Genomic DNA, 19,547 nt, shown 5'->3' on the forward strand with positions numbered 1-19,547 from the left:
TTAATCAGATCCCCATTATAACAAAAGTGCGTCATAGCTTTTGCATAGGTGTCAGTTCAATGTTTGTCAATAAAATCATTACAGAGCCAGACCTGTCACTGTTCCCCCCTGCTAAATGACTTAAATGTAAAAATGAACAGAATCATTTGACTGTAATTTCGATCCTCTCCCTCAACCATTTGAGAGTGTGTCATCTCTTCATTCGGACCCAGTTCCTCTGTTTGCGACACAGCCTTTTTTGCCAGGAAGTGCCGGTTCCAATAGTGAAATCACATGTCCTGACTTCTTCACACGGTCGTCTACTCTGTGGCGAGGCCTTCTCACTCTTTAACCAGCTGAATGCTCCTACGATCTTTCAAGGCCTGCCAGATCTCTCCAACTCGCCGGCCCAGCCTGGCTCCGACTGCCTCTTCACCATGTAGTAGGAGCTCAGAAACAAAGGGCCTGCTCCGTTACCTAAGAGGGAGCAGAGGCTGCGCCAAACCCACACACAGACGCCAAAGGGGGGTCCACCGAAGGCTCTGCAAGACCCCATACCTGTGTCAGAGCCTATTAAGGCTGAGAAGGACCCCAGAATAAAGTGGACATTTCTTTTCTCTCTGCTTCTCTCCACTTTGTTTCTGTGGGACCTTCGAAACGCTTCAGTTCTTATTCTCCCCATCACCGACAAAAAGGCCTGAGGCTTGGTCCTTTTGGGAGAAATTCACGAGAAGGAGCCATCCAAATGACGAAGAGTTGGCCAGGCAACTTCTCCCTTGGTTGCTCTTACCAGTAATGCATTGCAGAGATGGACGAGCCGATAGGTTGTGAACATACATGTGCAGGGCCTCTGAGTAGGAGTGAAATGAGGAGTGGTGGTGGGAATGTCACACTGTTTGCTTTCCTTCACACACTTTAGGGCGTGAGTGTGAGTGTGAGTGTGAGTGTGAGTGTGAGTGTGCGTGTGCGTGTGCGTGTGTGATTTGGCAAAAGAGATTTGCAAATATAACAAACAATGAACACCAAGTTGAAAACTGCTTAACAACCAGAAACATACCCAAGACATGAATATATTTCACATCCACAAGTGAAAATACTACGATGTCTACCAGCACATTATCTCTACATATTTATGACTACATCTTACAAAAAGTCATAAATACTCCTCTCGGAATGTCATCAAGCATATTGCATGTGTTTTATCAGTTGTAATCAATCCACAAGGTAAGGAATGCAAAGAAGTTCACAAATTCTATCATGGACATTCTGTTTGGGCGAGGTAAAACACTGATACAAAGACTGATGATACGTTATTTCAACAGTTTTAATATGCAGTCAGGGTAGAGACAGCAACGTTCTAAATGAGTGCTAATTGAGGACACTAAATTATCATTATATACGACTGTATTATATAATATCTAGTCATGCATGTTGTTGTTGTTGTTTTGTGTTGCGGTGCCATGTGTCGTTTTGTGTTACAGGCTTTGTCCTCATGACATACTGAGCATGTAAAGATACAAGTAATTATCTAACTGATAATAAATGTATTATTAAATGTATGTAAATACATTTCTAGATCCGAATCTGTGCTTCAGTTCACAGATCTACAATCATCTCGGCCAACCTAAATCCTGAGCTTTGGTATTGGAGAGGGGTTACTGAAATTCCTTTCTTAGATCAGCAGACTAATACGTTCATATATATATATATACAGTATATATTATTTTAAATATACACACCAAAAAAAGTTGACACACCTACTATAATAGTGAAGACAGAAAAACTATGAAATAACACATGGAATCATGTAGTAACCAAAAAAAGTTTTAAACAAATCAAAATATATTTTATATTTGAGATTCTTCAAAGTAGCCACCCTTTGCCTTGACGACAGCTTTGCACACTCTTGGCATTCTCTCAACCAGCTTCACCTGGAGTGCTTTTCCAACAGTCTTGAAGGAGTTTCCACATATGCTGAGCACTTGTTGGCTGCTTTTCCTTCACTCTGTGGTCCAACTCATCCCAAACCATCTCAATTGGGTTGACGTCAGGTGATTGTTGAGGCCAGGTCATCTCATGCAGCACTCCATCACTCTCCTTGTTCAAATAGCCCTTACACAGCCTGGAGGTGTGTTGGGTCATTGTCCTGTTGAAAAACAAATGATAGTCCCACTAAGCGCCGTCATTGTAGGCCGTCATTGTAAAAAAGATTTTGTTCTTACAGTGGCAACAAAAAGTATGTAAACCCTTTGGAATTACCTGAATTTCTGCATAAATTGGTCATCAAATTCTCAAAAAGCTAATTGGAGTCAGGGGTCAGCAAACCTGGAGTCCAATCAATGAGACGAGATTGGAGATGTTGGTTGGAGCTGCCTTGCCCTATAAAAAACAATCACAAAATTTGAGTTTACTATTCAAGCCTGATGTGAACCATGCCTCGAACAAAAGAGATCTCAGAACACCTAATATTAATAATTGTTGACTTGCATAAAGCTGGAAAGGGTTACAAAAGTATCTCTAAAAGCCTTGATATTCATCAGTTCATGGTAAGACAAATTGTCTATAAATGGAGAAAGTTCAGCACTGTTGCTACTCTCCCTAGGAGTGGCCGTCCTGCAAAGATGACTGCAAGAGCACAGCGCAGAATGCTCAATGAAGTTAAGAAGAATCCTACAGTGTCAGCTAAAGACTTACAGAAATCTCTGGAGGATGCTAACATCTCTGTTGACAAGTCTACGATACGTAAAACACTAAACAAGAATGGTGTTCATTGGAGGACACCACGGAAGAAGCCACTGCTGTCCCCAAAAAACATTCCTGTGCGTCTGAAGTTTGCAAAAGTGCACCTGGATGTTCCACAGCGCTACTGGCAAAATATTCTGTGGACAGATGAAACTGCAGTTGAGTTGTTTGGAAGGAACACACAACACTATGTGTGGAGCAAAAATTCACAGCACACCAACATCAAAACCTCATCCCAACTGTAAAGTATGGTGGAGAGAGCATCACAGTTTGGGGCTGCTTTGCTGCCTCGTGGCCTGGACAGCTTGCTATCATTGACAGAAAAATGTATGAGTTCATCAAGACATTTTGCAGGAGAATGTTAGGCTATCTGTCCACTAATTGAAGCTCAACAGAAGTTGGGTAATGCAACAGGACAACAACCCAAAACACAGAAGTAAATCAACAACGGATTTGCTTTAACATAATAAAATACGGCTTCTGGAGTGGCCCAGTCAGAGTCCTGACCTCAACCTGATTTAAGATGCTGTGGCATGACCTCAAGAGAGCAGTTCACACCAGACATCCCAAGAATATTGCTGAACTGAAACAGTTTTGTGAAGAGGAATGGTCCAAAATTGCTCCTGACCGTTGTGCAGCTCTGATCCGCAACTACAGAAAACATTTGGTTGAGGTTATTGCCGCCAAAGGAGGGTCAACCAGTTATTAAATCCAAGGGTTCACATACTTTTTCCGCCCTGCACTGTGAGTGTTTACATGGTGTGTTCAATAAAGACGTGTGTTATTAGTTTAAGCAGACTGTGTTTGTCTATTGTTGTGACCTAGAGGAAGTTGAGATCCAATTTTATAACCAATTTATGCAGAAATCCAGGTATTTTCAATGGGTTCATTTACTTTTTCTTGCCACTGTAACGGACTTGCCTAGTTAAATAAAGGTTAAATAAAAAATTACAATAATAAATAAAAGCGCAAACCAGATGGGATGGTGTATCGCTGCAGAATGCTGTGGTAACCATGCAGGTTAAGTGTGCATTGAATTCTAAATAAATCACTGACAGTGTCACCAGCAAAGCACTCCCACACCATCATACTTCCTCCTCCGTGCTTCATGGTGTGAACCACACATGCAGAGATCATCCGTTCACCTACTCTGCATCTCACAAAGACACAGAGGTTGGAACCAAAAATATCAAATTTGGACTCATCAGAACTAAAGGACAGATTTCCACCAGTCTAATGTCCATTGCTCGTGTTTCTTGGCCAAAGGCAAGTCTCTTCTTCTTATTAGTGTCCTTTAGTAGTGGTTTCTTAGCAGCAATTCAATCATAAAGGCCGGATTCACGCAGTCTCCTCTAGACAGTTGATGTTGAGATGTGTATGTTACTTGAACTTTGTGAAGCATTTATTTGGGCTAAAATCTGAGGTGCAGTTAACTTTAATGAACTTATTCTCTGCAGCAGAGTTAACTCTGGGTCTTCCTTTCCTGTGGCGGTCCTCATGAGAGCCAGTTTCATCATAACGCTTGAATGTTTTTACACTTGAAGTGCAGTTTTTACACTGCACTTGAAGAAACTTTTAAAGTTCTTGAAATTGTATGGATTGTATGACCTTCAAATTGTATGACCTTCATGTCTTAAAGTAATGATGGACTGTTGTTTCTCTTTGCTTATTTGAGCTGTTCTTGCCATAATATGGACTTGGTCTTTTACCAAATAAGGCTATCTTCTGTATACCTCCCGGGTGGCGCACCTCCCGGGTGGCGCAGTGGTCTAGGGCACTGCATTGCAGTGCTAGCTGCGCCACCAGAGTCTCTGGGTTCGCGCCCAGGCCCAGGCTGGGCTGGGTTCGCGCCCAGGCTCTGTCGCAGCCGGCCGCAACCGGGAGGTCCGTGGGGCGACGCACAATTGGCATAGCGTCGTCCGGGTTAGGGAGGGTTTGGCCGGTAGGGATATCCTTGTCTCAGTATGTAAAAAAAAATAAAAATACAAAAAAAATAATAATATTATAAAATGTATGCACTCTACTGTAAGTCGCTCTGGATAAGAGCGTCTGCTAAATGACTAAAATGTAAAAAATGTATACCACCCCTACCTTGTCACAACACAACTGATTGGCTCAAACGCATTACGAAGGAAAGAAATTCCACAAATTAACAAGACACACCTGTTAATTGAAATTCATTACAGTTGACTACCTCATGAAGCTGGTTGAGAGAATGCCAAGAGTGTGCAACGCTGTTATCAAGGCAAAGGGTGGCTACTTTGAAGAATCTCAAATATAAAATATATTTGTTTAACACTTTTTTGGTTCGTTTATGATTCCATATGTGTTATTTCATAGTTTTTATATCTTCACTATTATTAGAAAAACCATTGAATGAGTAGGTGTGTCCAAACTTTTGACTGGTACTAAACTCAGCAAAAAAATAAACGTCCCTTTTTCAGGACCCTGTCTTTCAAAGATAATTCGTAAAAATCCAAACACTGTTTCCCATGCTTGTTCAATGAACCATAAACAATTAATGAACTTGCACCTGTGGAACGATCGTTAAGACACTAGCAGCTTACAGACGGTAGGCAATTAATTTCACAGTTATGAAAACTTAGGACACACTAAAGAGGCCAGGGTCCCTGCTCATTTGCGTGAATGTGCCTTAGGCATGCTGCAAGGAGGCATGAGGACTGCAGATGGGGCCAGGGCAATAAATTACAATGTCCATACTGTGCGACGCATAAGACAGCGCTACAGGGAGACAGGACGGACAGCTGATCGTCCTCGCAGCGGCAGACCACGTGTAAAAACACCTGCACAGGATCGGTACATCCAAACATCACACCTGCGGGACAGATACAGGATGGCAACAACAACTGCCCGAATTACACCAGGAACGCACAATCTCTCCATCAGTGCTCAGACTGTCCGCAATAGGTTGAGTCAGGCTGGACTGAGGGCTTGTAGGCCTGTTGTAAGGCAGGTCCTCACCAGACATCACCGGCAACAACGTCGCCTATGGGCACAAACCCACCGTCGCTGGACCAGACAGGACTGGCAAAAAGTGCTCTTCACTGACGAGTCGCGGTTTTGTCTCACCAGGGGTGATGGTCGGAATTGCGTTTATCATCGAAGGAATGAGCGTTACACAGTCCTGTACTCTGGATCGGGATCGATTTGGAGGTGGAGGGTCCGTGATGGTCTGGAACGGTGTTTCACAGCATCATCGGACTGAGCTTGTTGTCATTGCAGGCAATCTCAACGCTGTGTGTTACAGGGAAGACATCCTCCTCCCTCATGTGGTACCTTTCCTGCAGGCTCATCCTGACATGAACCTCCAGCATGACAATGCCACCAGCCATACTGCTCGTTCTGTGCGTGATTTCCTGCAAGACAGGAATGTCAGTGTTCTGCCATGGCCAGCGAAGAGCCCGGATCTCAATCCCATTGAGCACGTCTGGGACCTGTTGGATTGGAGGGTGAGAGCTAGGGCCATTCCCCCCAGAAATGTCCGGGAACTTGCAGTAGCCTTGGTGGAAGAGTGGGGTAACATCTCACAGCAAGAACTGGCAAATCTGGTGCAGTCCATGAGGATAAGATGCACTGCAGTTCTTAATGCAGCTGGTGACCACACCAGATACTGACTGTTACTTTTGATTTTGACCCCCCCCCCCCCCCCCTTTGTTCAGGGACACATTATTCCATTTCTGTTAGTCACATGTCTGTGGAACTTGTTCAGTTTATGTCTCAGTTTTTGAGTCTTGTTATGTTCATACAAATATTTACACATGTTAAGATGGCTGAAAATAAACGCAGTTGACAGTTAGAGAACATTTGTTTTTTTGCTGAGTTTATATATATATATATGAACTGCAAGCTATTACTTTGCATTGCCACCTGCTGGTGAAGAGTGAACCAATTCCATATCACTTAAAAAATGGCTATTGAGAAAGCCCAGAGCACAGCGCCATTTCCTGTGTTGTATCCATTATGACATTACTAACATCTACATCTACAAGAGAATATGTTATATTCCATTGAGCCCAACTGAAAGTCTATAGGATTATCTAGAATCAGGTTGTTTACAACTTGTTCATAAAACATAAAAAATACACCCATATAGAAGATTTGTAGCAGATTTTCAGAGAACATGAGACTATTCATAACTCAAATGTTACTGTTATCATCACCACCGCCAGCCAACACTAAAAACCCCGGCATTACACTCATGTTAAAAATATGTTTCTTCTTCCCTGTCTCCTTAACGGGTGCAGCACTAGAGAAATACTCACTGATTTAAAATTCCAACCATTACATTTCCAATTAGCTTGTTTTTCATTGTTTCATTGTTTTTTATTTGTTTTTCTTTGCAGTGAAGAACATAGCGTTGCATTCTGTATCTGAAATGTGCTTTATAAATACAGCTTGATTTGATTTGATATGAAGGGTACATGTGTCTGGAACACACGGACACTCATATATCAAACTGACTCAAATGGGAGACATTTGGCCTAGAGCGCTGCGCAAATGAAATATGACCGAGTTCGATTTACAGTGTGAGGGTTCTGCGTTTAGGTGATGAATGAGCTTAGTATCCTACCCAGGGCCTCACACGAAGGAGTGTCTCTGCTCAAGTCCACTGTGATGATCATAATGATAATCAGCAGACCGCTGTAGCTGATACCTGCACTGTTTCTGTCCTGCACCCTAGTCAAAGAAAAGGAGCAGGTGCATGATGTCCTCAGAGTGTGTGGGTGTGTGTGTGTTCAGCTCTTGTAATTAGTATATTTTCTCAAAAATGTCAATCTGTTGTTTATTTGTATGGGGAGTGGCACAGCTGCTTTTTCATCCAGTAAGCATTGCCACAAGTGTCTTTCAGCTGCATCGCCAGAGGGATGGAATTCAGTTGAACACTGCACAGCATTGCGCAAAAATAACATTTCCGCTGTGCAGAGAAAATGCATGCATCGATTAAAATCTAAATATTTGGTTTTCAATGAGTAATCATTACAGATGCACTTATTTGATTTATCACTATTGAGGTTTCCTGCTAGGCTGGGTGATATTTGAAGGTCATATCTAACTCTAGGAGTCATACTACCCTCCAGCAACAATAGAGATATGGAGCTCACTGGGCTCTTTCAACTGCCTTAGACACTGTTATCTCCTCAAAGCCCCGTCCTAGACACTTGGCTCTAATTGGTTAAACACCACCAGTTCCTCACATCACCACAAATCTGTCTCTTGATATATAGACCCCTATCTCCACGGGCGCTGTGCTCTTCACACATTGCTATGACTGATTGAGCAGCTCAGCAGATAAATGTGAAAATCCATGCATTGGGAAAGGCACAGCTCAGATGACAGACCACAGTTTATCACACTGAGGTATTTGGATTGTTTACAGCAAATTGTTCGCTATGTGAATAAAGTAACAAAAGTAAAGAAAAAAGCAATTGTTTCAAGTTTACTTCCATATATGTGGTAATTTACCATTTGTAATTTTATTTGTATAGCACTTTTCATTTACAGGCAGAAATCACAAAGCTTGATGTCTAGTGATGATTTGTTCCCTCTTGCAGAAATATGCAACTGTCATTACAGCCATCCTGTCATTACAGCCATTAACTGATAAAAGCATTAGAAAAGACTTTTACTAGTCCAGAAACTATGTGAACTTTTCAGCAGTCTGTGTTTGATCAAAGTCCAGTCCTAGTCAATCTGGTCACAGTCTTCATGGTTCAGTGCAAAGAACAGGGCTTCTGCAGTTGATCCCCATTCCAATATGGGGAAAATGTTACTGTTTTTATTAGTGATGGTGCAGTTAATTGAAGAACATGAATAGGATATAGAAAAAGGAGACTTCTTACGGCAATCACATTTTTCAGCCTCTTTCATTGATTGGCTGAATTCAGTCACTCTTTTTTTCAAAAAAAGTTTTATTGCATTTTAAAACACAATCCACCCACTCAACTATCCAAGCCCCCCCCCTCCAAAAAAGTCCTCCCTGGAAACCTTAGTAATTGTTTGCATTGCTAAAGTCTACCAACCTTGCCAGCTGGCATGCCAGCTATGATAGTTAGACAAGCTAGCTACTCTAACTTAATTGATAGCCTGAAATGGCTTCTTGGTACAGTGGGGAGAACAAGTATTTGATACACTGCCGATTTTGCAGGTTTTCCTACTTACAAAGCATGTAGAGGTCTGTAATTTTTATCATAGGTACACTTCAACTATGAGAGACGGAATCTAAAACAAAAATCCAGAAAATCACATTGTATGATTTTTAAGTAATTAATTTGCATTTTATTGCATGACATAAGTATTTGATACATCAGAAAAGCAGAACTTAATATTTGGTACAGAAACCTTTGTTTGCAATTACAGAGATCATACGTTTCCTGTAGTTCTTGACTAGGTTTGCACACACTGCAGCAGGGATTTTGGCCCACTCCTCCCTACAGATCTTCTCCAGATCCTTCAGGTTTCGGGGCTGTCGCTGGGCAATACGGAGTTTCAGCTCCCTCCAAAGATTTCCTATTGGGTTCAGGTCTGGAGACTGGCTAGGCCACTCCAGGACCTTGAGATGCTTCTTACGGAGCCACTCCTTAGTTGCCATGGCTGTGTGCTTCGTGTCGTTGTCATGCTGGAAGACCCAGCCACGACCCATCTTCAATGCTCTTACTGAGGGAAGGAGGTTGTTGGCCAAGATCTCGCGATACATGGCCCCATCCATCCTCCCCTCAATACGGTGCAGTCGTCCTGTCCCCTTTGCAGAAAAGCATCCCCAAAGAATGATGTTTCCACCTCCATGCTTCACGGTTGGGATGGTGTTCTTGGGGTTGTACTCATACTTCTTCTTCCTCCAAACACGGCGAGTGGAGTTAGACCAAAAAGCTCTATTTTTGTCTCATCAGACCACATGACCTTCTCCCATTCCTCCTCTGGATCATCCAGATGGTCATTGGCAAACTTCAGACAGGCCTGGACATGCACTGGCTTAAGCAGGGGGACCTTGCGTGCGCTGCAGGATTTTAATCCATGACGGCGTAGTGTGTTACTAATGGTTTTCTTTGAGACTGTGGTCCCAGCTCTCTTCAGGTCATTGACCAGGTCCTACCGTGTAGTTCTGGGCTGATCCCTCACCTTCCTCATGATCATTGATGCCCCACGAGGTGAAATCTTGCATGGAGCCCCAGACCGAGGGTGATTGACCGTCATCTTGAACTTCTTCCATTTTCTAATAATTGCGCCAACAGTTGTTTCCTTCTCACCAAGCTGCTTGCCTATTGTCCTGTAGCCCATCCCAGCCTTGTGCAGGTCTACAATTTTATCCCTGATGTCCTTACACAGCTCTCTGGTCTTGGCCATTGTGGAGAGGTTGGAATCTGTTTGATTGAGTGTGTGGACAGGTGTCTTTTATACAGGTAACGAGTTCAAACAGGTGCAGTTAATACAGGTAATGAGTGGAGAACAGGAGGGCTTCTTAAAGAAAAACTAACAGGTCTGTGAGAGCCGGAATTCTTACTGGTTGGTAGGTGATCAAATACTTATGTCATGCAATAAAATGCAAATTAATTATTTAAAAATCATACAATGTGATTTTCTGGATTTTTGTTTTAGATTCCGTCTCTCACAGTTGAAGTGTACCTATGATAAAAATTACAGACCTCTACATGCTTTGTAAGTAGGAAAACCTGCAAAATCGGCAGTGTATCAAATACTTGTTCTCCCCACTGTATCTAGTTATGAGGTTGGGCACGTGCCTATGTGCCCCCTATGGCCATGACGCCTCTGAGGTCATACACCCTCCAGATCAACCACACACATCTTCAAATCTCCACTACATGGAGCCGGACCTCAGTCCTCCTGCAATCAGCCCAGAGAAGGTGACGTGAAAAGGAGAGCCCCAAGACTTGATGGGAGATCACTTTTAAGAAAGTCTCTCTTTCGACTAAACTCTCTTCTCTTTAGCCTAAGTGGTCTTTGTTCGACATTTTCCCCTCAGTCGTTTCTGATGAGGACTTGGGGTCAGTCTGATTGTGGCAGGAAACACTGCGCTGATCAGAGGTGCAATTTGAGGGAAAATGAGGTTGCATCAGATTACCTCATCATCTCTGTGGCCGGGGCAGGGAGAGCAGAGAGCCCCTAGGCTGCTCCGAAGCTTCTTCTCGGGCCAGAAGTTGCACACATGGGAAGGGTGTGTGTGTGCTGGGGGAACTTGGACAGACTCAAGGGAGGTGATCATTAGAAAAAAATCAGAGGATGAGAGTCTGGGAGGTATGGGAGACGGGGTGGGATGTTTTGTCTAAACCCTGGTGGTCACTATGATGCAACCTTGGCATCATCTTCTTTACTTTGACTCTTCATAACAGTAGTAGTAAAACACAGTTTCAAATAATACCTTCATACTGAATGGCTGACTTGAGAGAAATTCTGAAAATGCCACAAAGCACAATGCTCCAGGGTCTGCACTATGAAGCATTTTAATCATATCTCTTACGTCATCATAATATAGGGCACTATAACTCCTGTCCAAGAACAAAAAAACAACCAAGGCAAGCTTCTGAAAGAATCCATTGTCCAAATATTTACCAGCCTCCTTTTGTCCTGGTCCCTTTAATCAGATCATAACTTTGATCCACCCACCTATCAGGATATTAAAGGCTCTTGACTCACAAGTTCTCCATTAGCTCGTAAATTTGGCCACTGTTGCGCACAGGTTGTCCTCTCCAGTGTTCCACCATTTTAGCTCGGTGCCAAGCCACGCTGCACATGCACACACAGAACAAAGATCCAGCCCGCAAGTACAAATTCCTGCTTTCTTCTTTGGATCAAATAGGCTTTGAGCAATAGCAAATTGTTTTGTTTAAACTTTCTTTCACATGCCTCATTGCCATGCCTTCTATCTGTTTGTCTGTATTAAAATCGTATAAATCAATCAAATCTAATTTTTATTTGTCACATACACATGGTTAGCAGATGTTAATAAGAGTGTAGCGAAATGCTTGTGCTTCTAGTTCCTACAGTGCAGTAATATCTAACAAGTAATCTAACAATTCCCCAACAACTACTAAAAAACACAGCGCTAAAGGGGTGAAGGAGAATATGTACATGTAAGTATATGGATGAGCGATAGCTGAGCGGCATAGGCAAGGTGCAGTAGATGGTATAAAAAACAGTACATACATGGAATTATGAGTAATGTAAGATATGTAAACATTATTAAAGTGCCATTATTTAGAGTGGCTTTGTTTAAAGTGACTAGTGATACATTTATTAAAGTGGCCAGTGATTGGGTCTCAATGTAGGCAGCAGCCTCTCTGAGTTAGTGATTACTGTTTAGCAGTCTGATGGCCTTGAGATAGAAGCTGTTTTTCAGTCTCTCGGTCCCAGCTTTGATGCACCTGTGCTGACCTCGCCTTCTGGATGTTAGCGGTGTGAACCGGCAGTGGCTCGGGTGGTTGATGTCCTTGATGATCTTTTTGGCCTTCCTGTGACATCGGGCGCTGTAGGTGTTATGGAGGGCCGGTAGTTTGCACCTGGTGATGCGTTGTGCAGACCGCACCACCCTCCGGAGAGCCTTGCGGTTGAGGGAGGTGCAATTGCCGTAACAGGCTGTGATACAGCCCGACAGGATGCTCTCGATTGTGCATCTGTAAACGTTTGTCAGGGTTTTGGGTAACAAGCCAAATTTCTTCAGCCTCCTGAGGTTGAAGAGGCGCTGTTGCGCCTTCTTCACCACACTGTCTGTGTGGGTGGACCATTTCAGTTTGTCTGTGATGTGTATGCCGAGGAACTTAAAACTTTACACCTTCTCCACTGCTGTCCCTTCGATGTGGATAGGGGGGTGCTCCCTCTGCAGTTTCCTGAAGTCCACGATCATCTCCTTTGTTTTGTTGATGTTGAGTGAGAGGTTGTTTTCCTGAAACCACACTCTGAGTGCCCTCACCTCCTCCCTGTAGGCTGTCTCGTCGTTGTTGGTAATCAAGCCCACTACTGTTGTGTCGTCTGCAAACTTGATGATTGAGCTGGAGGGTGAACAGGGAGTACAGGAGGGGGCTGAGCACGCACGCTTGTGAGACCCCAGTGTTGAGGGTCAGCGAAGTGGAGATGTAGTTTCCTACCATCACCACCTGGTGATGGTAGTCTGTCAGAAAGTCCAGGACCCAATTGCACAGGGTGGGGTTGAGACCCAGGGCCTCCAGCTTGATGATGAGCTTGGAGGATACTATAGTGTTGATTGCTGAGCTGTAGTTAATGAACAGCATTCTTACATAGATATTCCTTTTGTCCAGATGGGATAGGGCAGTGTGCAGTCTGATGGCGATTGCATTGTCTGTTGACCTGTTGGGGCGGTATGCAAACTGAAGTGGGTCTAGGGTGGCCGGTAAAGTGGAGGTGATATGATCCTTGACTAGTCTCAAAGCACTTCATGATGACAGAAGTGAGTGCTACGGGGCGGTAGTCATTTAGTTCAGTTATCTTCGCCTTCTTTGGTACAGAAACAATGGTAACCATCTTGAAGCATGTGGGGACAACAGACTGGGAAAGGGATAGATTGAATATGTCCGTATACACACCAGCCAGCTGGTCTGCGCATGCTCTGAGGATGCGGCTAGGGATGCCATCTGGGCCAGCAGTTTTGTGAGGGTTAACACATTTAAATGGTTTAAATGGCCACAGAGAAGGAGAGGGGGGTGGGGCAGTCCTTGTTAGCGGGCCGTGACGGTGGCACTGTATTATCCTCAAAGCGGGAAAAGAAGGTGTTTCTTTTGTCTGGGAGCGTGACGTCGGTGTCCGTGACGTGGCTGGTTTTCTTTTTGTAGTCTGTGATTTCCAATAGACCCTGCCACATGCGTCTTGTGTCTGAGCCATTGAATTGCAACTCCGCCTTATCCCTGTACTGGCATTTCGCTTGTTTGATTGCCTTGCGGAGGGAATAACTACACTATTTATATTCAGTCATATTCCCAGACCTCTTTCCATGGTTAAATGCAGTGGATCGCGCTTTCAGTTTTTCGTGAATGCCGCCATCCATCCACAGTTTCTGGTTAGGGTAGGTTTTAATAGTCACAGTGGGTACAACATCTCCAATGCACTTCTTCATAAACGCACTCACCGAGACAGCGTATAGATCGATGTTGTTCTCTGAGGCTGACCGGAACATATTCCAGTCCATGTGATCAAAACAATCTTGAAGCGTGGCTTCCGATAGGTCGGACCAGCGTTGAATGGTTCTCATTACTGGGACATCCTGTTTGAGTTTCTGCCTATAAGACGGTAGGAGCAAGATGGCGTCGTGGTCAGATTTTCCGAAGGGAGGGCGGGGGAGGGCTTTGTATACATCGCGGAAGTTAGAGTAGCAGTGGTCGAGAGTATTGCCCATGCGCGTAGCCCAATCAATATGCTGGTAGAATTTAGGTAGCCTTGTTCTCAAATTTGCTTTGTTAAAATCCCCAACTACAATAAATGCAGCTTCAGGATATATGGTTTCCAATTTGCATATAGTCCAGTGAAGTTCCTTGCTGGCCGTCTTGGTGTCCGCTTAAGGGGGAATGTACACAGCTGTGACTATAACTGATGAGAATTCTCTTGGTAGGTAAAATGGCCGGCATTTGATTGTAAGGAATTCTAGGTCGGTTGAGCAGAAGGACTTGAGTTCCTGTATGTTGTTATGATTACACCGTGAGTCGTTAATCATAAAGCATTAACCTCGCCCTTCCTCTTCCCATAGAGGTGTTTATCTCTGTCGGCGCGATGCATGGAAAAGCCCGGTGGCTGAACCGATTCCGACAACATATCCCGAGAGAGCCATGTTTCCGTGAAACAGAGAATGTTACAATCTCTGATGTCTCTCTGGAAGGCAACCCTTGCTCGAATTTCGTCTACCTTGTTGTCAAGAGACTGGACATTGGCTAATAGTATACTCGGGAGCGGTGGGCGATGTGCACGTCTACGGAGCCTGACCAGGTGGCCGCTTCGTCTGCCCCTTCTGCGGCGCCGTTGTTTTGGGTCGACTACTGGAATGAGATCCATTGTTCTGGGTGGTGGTCCGAACAGAGGTGGTGGTTCTTGGTGGTGGTCCGCTTCAGGAAGAAAGTCATATTTCTGGTCGTAATGTTGGTAAGTTGATGTTGCTCTTATATCCAATAGTTCTTCCCAGCTGTCTGTAGTAAGACTTAAGATTTCCTGGGGTAACAATGTAAGAAATAATACATAAAAAACGAAATAGTGCATAGTTTCCTAAGAACTCCAAGCGAATATATAGATATATTAATGGTAGATTTATGACTAGGGAGAAGACAAACTAGAAATATTGTCTTAAAAATATATACACTGTCAATTGTTATCTAAAGTACCCACTTTGTGTGTTTAGTTGTCAGAGATCCCACTATAATAACACCAGACACCCAAACAGCAAGGTGTGTGAGTCGTAGGTGAGCAAAGCCCTCCGTTTTCACATTTCAACGCAGAACAAACAGTCTGTCTCGCTAGTCGAATCTCTAGCCCTAATCTCCCTTCTTCCCATACCACAGGAAGCCCCCCATCCCCCTGCAAGCCCCCACCCTAAAGCCAAGGGCGAGCAGAGCACGCAGAGGCACACACCTCTGCCTGCGAAGAGCAAACAAGGGGATCTATAGTTCACCAAAGCAGGCCCCGCACTCAGGCCTGGGCAAAGGTAAACAAAAGCACTGCGGGGCCATAATTGATGGCACCATTCCCTTTCATACAGTAAATAGATGTCAAACAGTGGGGACAAGGCAGCCAGATTACCCAAGATTTGCAACACCACCAGATTACCCAAGAATTCCTGCTTTTGATCTCCCACCACTTAGCCTGTGATTCCCTGTCATTATTTCAAGTGGCTGCTTTTTTTTTGCCAGAACAGTTATAAAAGGCTCTAACGATTTCTTCATTTTGCACTGTGGTGTGGTGGGGCAGACACAGCGGTCAGGTTCACCTTATAACACCTGTCCATGCATTTGAGAACAGAATAAAAAAATTGGGCTATGCTGTCATGTCGCTATTGAGATTAATGGGCAAATCGGCTTGCTCACCCTTGAGTAAAATAAATAAAGAAGTAAATGTGTGTTGATGTTTATTAACTCCTATGACTCTAAGGTTGCTTAATTGCATTGTCAATATCAATCATCGAGTCTGAATGTGAATGAAATGACACGAACAATGAGAATGATGGAAATCTGTGAGCTGAAGTATGCACACTTTTAATGGAATTAGAAGTGTGCATACTGGAAAACACAAAGAGTGATGGGAAATTGTAATTTCTCCTTAAGGAGTTTTAAGTGGCAGGGCCGGCGATGGCTCTCAGCAGCCAGTCGCATGCTACGGAAGGAGATACTGAAACAAGATGAAAGACAGCCTGCATGCAGGGACAAGAGAGAAGATGAGACAGAGAGAATACATGTCTCCAAAACAATTCCATTATTGACACAGTGCAGGCAATAAGGGCCCTTTTTTTAAAACCCCATCAAAGTTCTTTACGGGAGGCCATAAAGAAAATAATGTGCTAGGCTACAGCTACTGGCTCGTGCAGCATCAAAGGATTGCCGTTATCTCTTAGCCAAGCTCCCAAATTTTTTTTTTTTGGGGGGGAGGCATCTCTGTGATTCTGCACGCTTTGATGTGCCGATTATCTGGACGCGTCAGCGCAACGTAATTGGGCTAGGTGAGTAACCGTGTTCTGCTCAACCTGCATGCTGCCTGGGATTTGGCTGCTGCTCCTTCAGGTTCTGTGTCGAGCATGTTTTCCCTCGGCCCCCCATCCTCTTAAATGTCTGTGAAGATAAGATGGGTGTGGGGTAATTGAGAAGGTTCTCCGTGTGGAGATACAGCAGATGGGAAGTGTGATGCCTGTTCCTTTTGGGGTTTTACGAAAGAGAGGTGATGCTGTGAGTCCTCTGTTGGCCTTGTCTAGTGCACGCTGGACACAATGGCATTGAAGTGATATTTACTGTAAATACCAAACTTTCACCATGACATGATTATTATAGCATAACACCTGTTGAAATGCTGCAATACCTTAGATGGTCAACAAGCACAACGCTCCCAGATAACCGTGGAGAAATGAGTTTGTGACTTTCGCAACGCAGGGGTGTAATTTTGTTCGACGAGGAATTGTTGATGAACTCTGGGCACATGTAACAAATCACCTTATCAAGAACTGATTGTGAGAGACAACCTACTCCCTTCATGTAAGGGAGGTAAGAGGCCCAGAAGGGAAAGATGAGGAAGAGGGAAAAAGAAATTTGGGGAGTTCTGGGGTTTCACACACGAGCCAGAGAAATCAGAAAACAATGGCAAAGTGTTGCTGCACTAGGTCCTCCCACTAGGTACTCTACTAGGTCCTCCACTAGAGAGAAAACGAACAAAAACACAGCCAATAGACAGGTTGACTGACACCGTCATGAAAATGATGCGCGCACATCGATGGGTCCGGAAACAGTGCTTTGTTATGATTCTGAACGGTCAGTTAGCTAACAAGAATGACCAGAAGCTGCCATGTGGGGAATCATAGGTGGCTGGTTTCAGCTAGTTTCATCTTGTTCTTAATACCATGTCTTGTTTTGAGATGTTTGGACTGATTTCATGTCCATGCTAATATGGCTCAAATTCGCTAGCTAGCTAGCTAACCAACCCCTGTAACGATGTATTTGAGAGACAACAAGTTCTCAATGTGCAAAATGTATTTATGTTTTCAATAGACATTTGGAGACAATATATAGTTTATATGTTGTCAACAATCCTAGCCAACCCTGTCTGTTGTGCCCCATAGTGGCGCACGCTTTGATTTTGTTGCTGAACTACCAACCTTTCTATAGGCTTGTTTGAAGTTTAGCAAGTCCACTGGTCCCTCAGGACTCAGTGGCAGAAAGCTACTCACTCATTCACTCACTAAATTCACACACTTGCACACACACTCATCCACCTACCTGGAACTTTGCAGAGACAGGGCTGCTTGTCAAGGATTACAATCAGATATGACTACTCAGCCCAGCTTGGTTGACCAATGAGCTAATAGGCTATATATACCCACCAAAAGAGCATGTATGTTCTAAGAGTACGTAGTAGACAACGTGCTGTGAGTTTCCTGCCAGGAAGGCCTAAAGGGCCTTGAACTACATCATCCATTCTGCCCTCCACTTCAAAAACAGCCTTTGGAGTGCTGCCTGGGGGTTTTGGAGTGCTGCCTGGGGGTTTTGGAGCGCTGCCTGGGGGCGTTCGCCATTAGCTTGCCACTTGGCGGCCAATTGCGGGGAGCAGCGGAGACAAAAGCCACGCCCACCCCTGCATGCTCTGATTGCTCCGAGAGGGCCGGGGATAAAAAACAACCTATGTGCCCCGGTTGGGACGGGGCCTCGTTTTGGCATGGCAGAGCGCAGATTCCCCCGCAGAATGTTTGTTTGGCTGTTTTTGGCACAGGCCGTCCAGGACTGGGTCTTTATCAGTTATTGGATGTCAGTCAATTGATTCAGTGTGCAACGTTGGAGGATTCTTTCCTGTTTTGATGAGGACGTTGACATTCCACGGTACTAATTTAAAGCAAATATTCAATTGGGAGACGAGACCCCACACTCAACGATGTGCTGCAGGCTATGTTCTAGTGCTATCTCAACAACAAACATGTTTCCTCTTTCTGAGCCAATGCCTTACTACAGTGCACACCTGAACTAGCCGTTTCATATGTCAAATCAGAAATAAAGGTGCACTGTATTTCCTGCCAACTATAGTCTTGATTTTCTAACCATGATATTTGTCTATAAACCTATTTATTATCTATTACATCCTGCCATGCAAATTGTTGGGTGACATGTTACACACGGTGCACTTATATGGATGGTGTTTCATCTTTGGACCTCTCCGTCTTGCCTGGCAGGTGTTTGAATCAGATAAACTCATAATTTCAAATAAAAGGGCTGAGAAGTCAAGCGGATTTACAGACTGTCCAAGAAAAAAAGGGCCCCATTGTCTATGTCCTACGTGAAGTAATGAGAATAAATGAAAGGCTCAGTGCGCCCTCTCTGACATCTCTCTCTCTCTCTCTTCCCATCCCTATCTCTCCTGGCTGACGTGTTTTGCCATACTGTGATCTCCTGTCTCCGGGCCCTCAGGTAATTTGTATATTGCATGGAGTCAAAAGCTCTGTCAATCAGATAAGCACTGACCTAGCAGGCCTTATAGATAAGACATTACACAGCAAGAGGGAACGGCAGACAGTGGGTACACAAGGCCGACTATAAAGGCTCAGTGAAGCGAGGCTGATCACGACGGCTTTTCAACCACATAGGGCTGCCAAGAATTAAGTATCGCTTGTCCTCTTCTTGCCATCTCCCAATTTAGATTGACTGGATCAAATCTGGATCTGGTGGATACTCGTCTTTCCTTTTCAGGTCCAGAACACAGTTTAGACAGGTTATATGATATATGTTATATATGTTATATGATGTGAGTGGGCCTCTGCAAATAAAATAAAATAAAATTGTATTTGTCACATGTGCCAAATACAACAGGTGTACTTAACCTTGAAATTCTTGCTTACGAACCCTTCCCAACGATGCAGTTAAAAAAATAAAATAATAGTGACACAAGAGGAATAGAATACACAATAACGGAGCTATATATTTTATTCCTCTTGTGTGACTATTTTGTACGTCTTACTCTGCATTGTAAAATTCTAACTTTAGAAACCTTTTTAAACCTTCAGTAAAATTCCTCTGTAAACGTAAAACGTGTTATGTGTAAATCATGTACATATTTCCAGAATCAATTAAATGCAGCTATTAGGCCTACAGCTTTTTGACATTACACCAAAT

General features: G+C 43.8%; 1 long non-coding RNA gene across 1 annotated transcript; it reads right to left on the minus strand.

Moving 5' to 3' along the window:
* Nucleotides 1-1,289: 1,289 nt before the first annotated feature.
* Nucleotides 1,290-17,805, minus strand: LOC139572514 (uncharacterized). Its single transcript, XR_011674442.1, has 3 exons — nucleotides 17,667-17,805; nucleotides 2,239-2,358; nucleotides 1,290-2,125 (listed from the first exon to the last, which is right to left on the minus strand). It is a non-coding gene; the product is annotated as an uncharacterized lncRNA (long non-coding RNA).
* Nucleotides 17,806-19,547: the final 1,742 nt, after the last annotated feature.

Source organism: Salvelinus alpinus, chromosome 4 (assembly GCF_045679555.1).
Source record: "Salvelinus alpinus chromosome 4, SLU_Salpinus.1, whole genome shotgun sequence".
Lineage (NCBI taxonomy): Eukaryota > Metazoa > Chordata > Actinopteri > Salmoniformes > Salmonidae > Salvelinus > Salvelinus alpinus.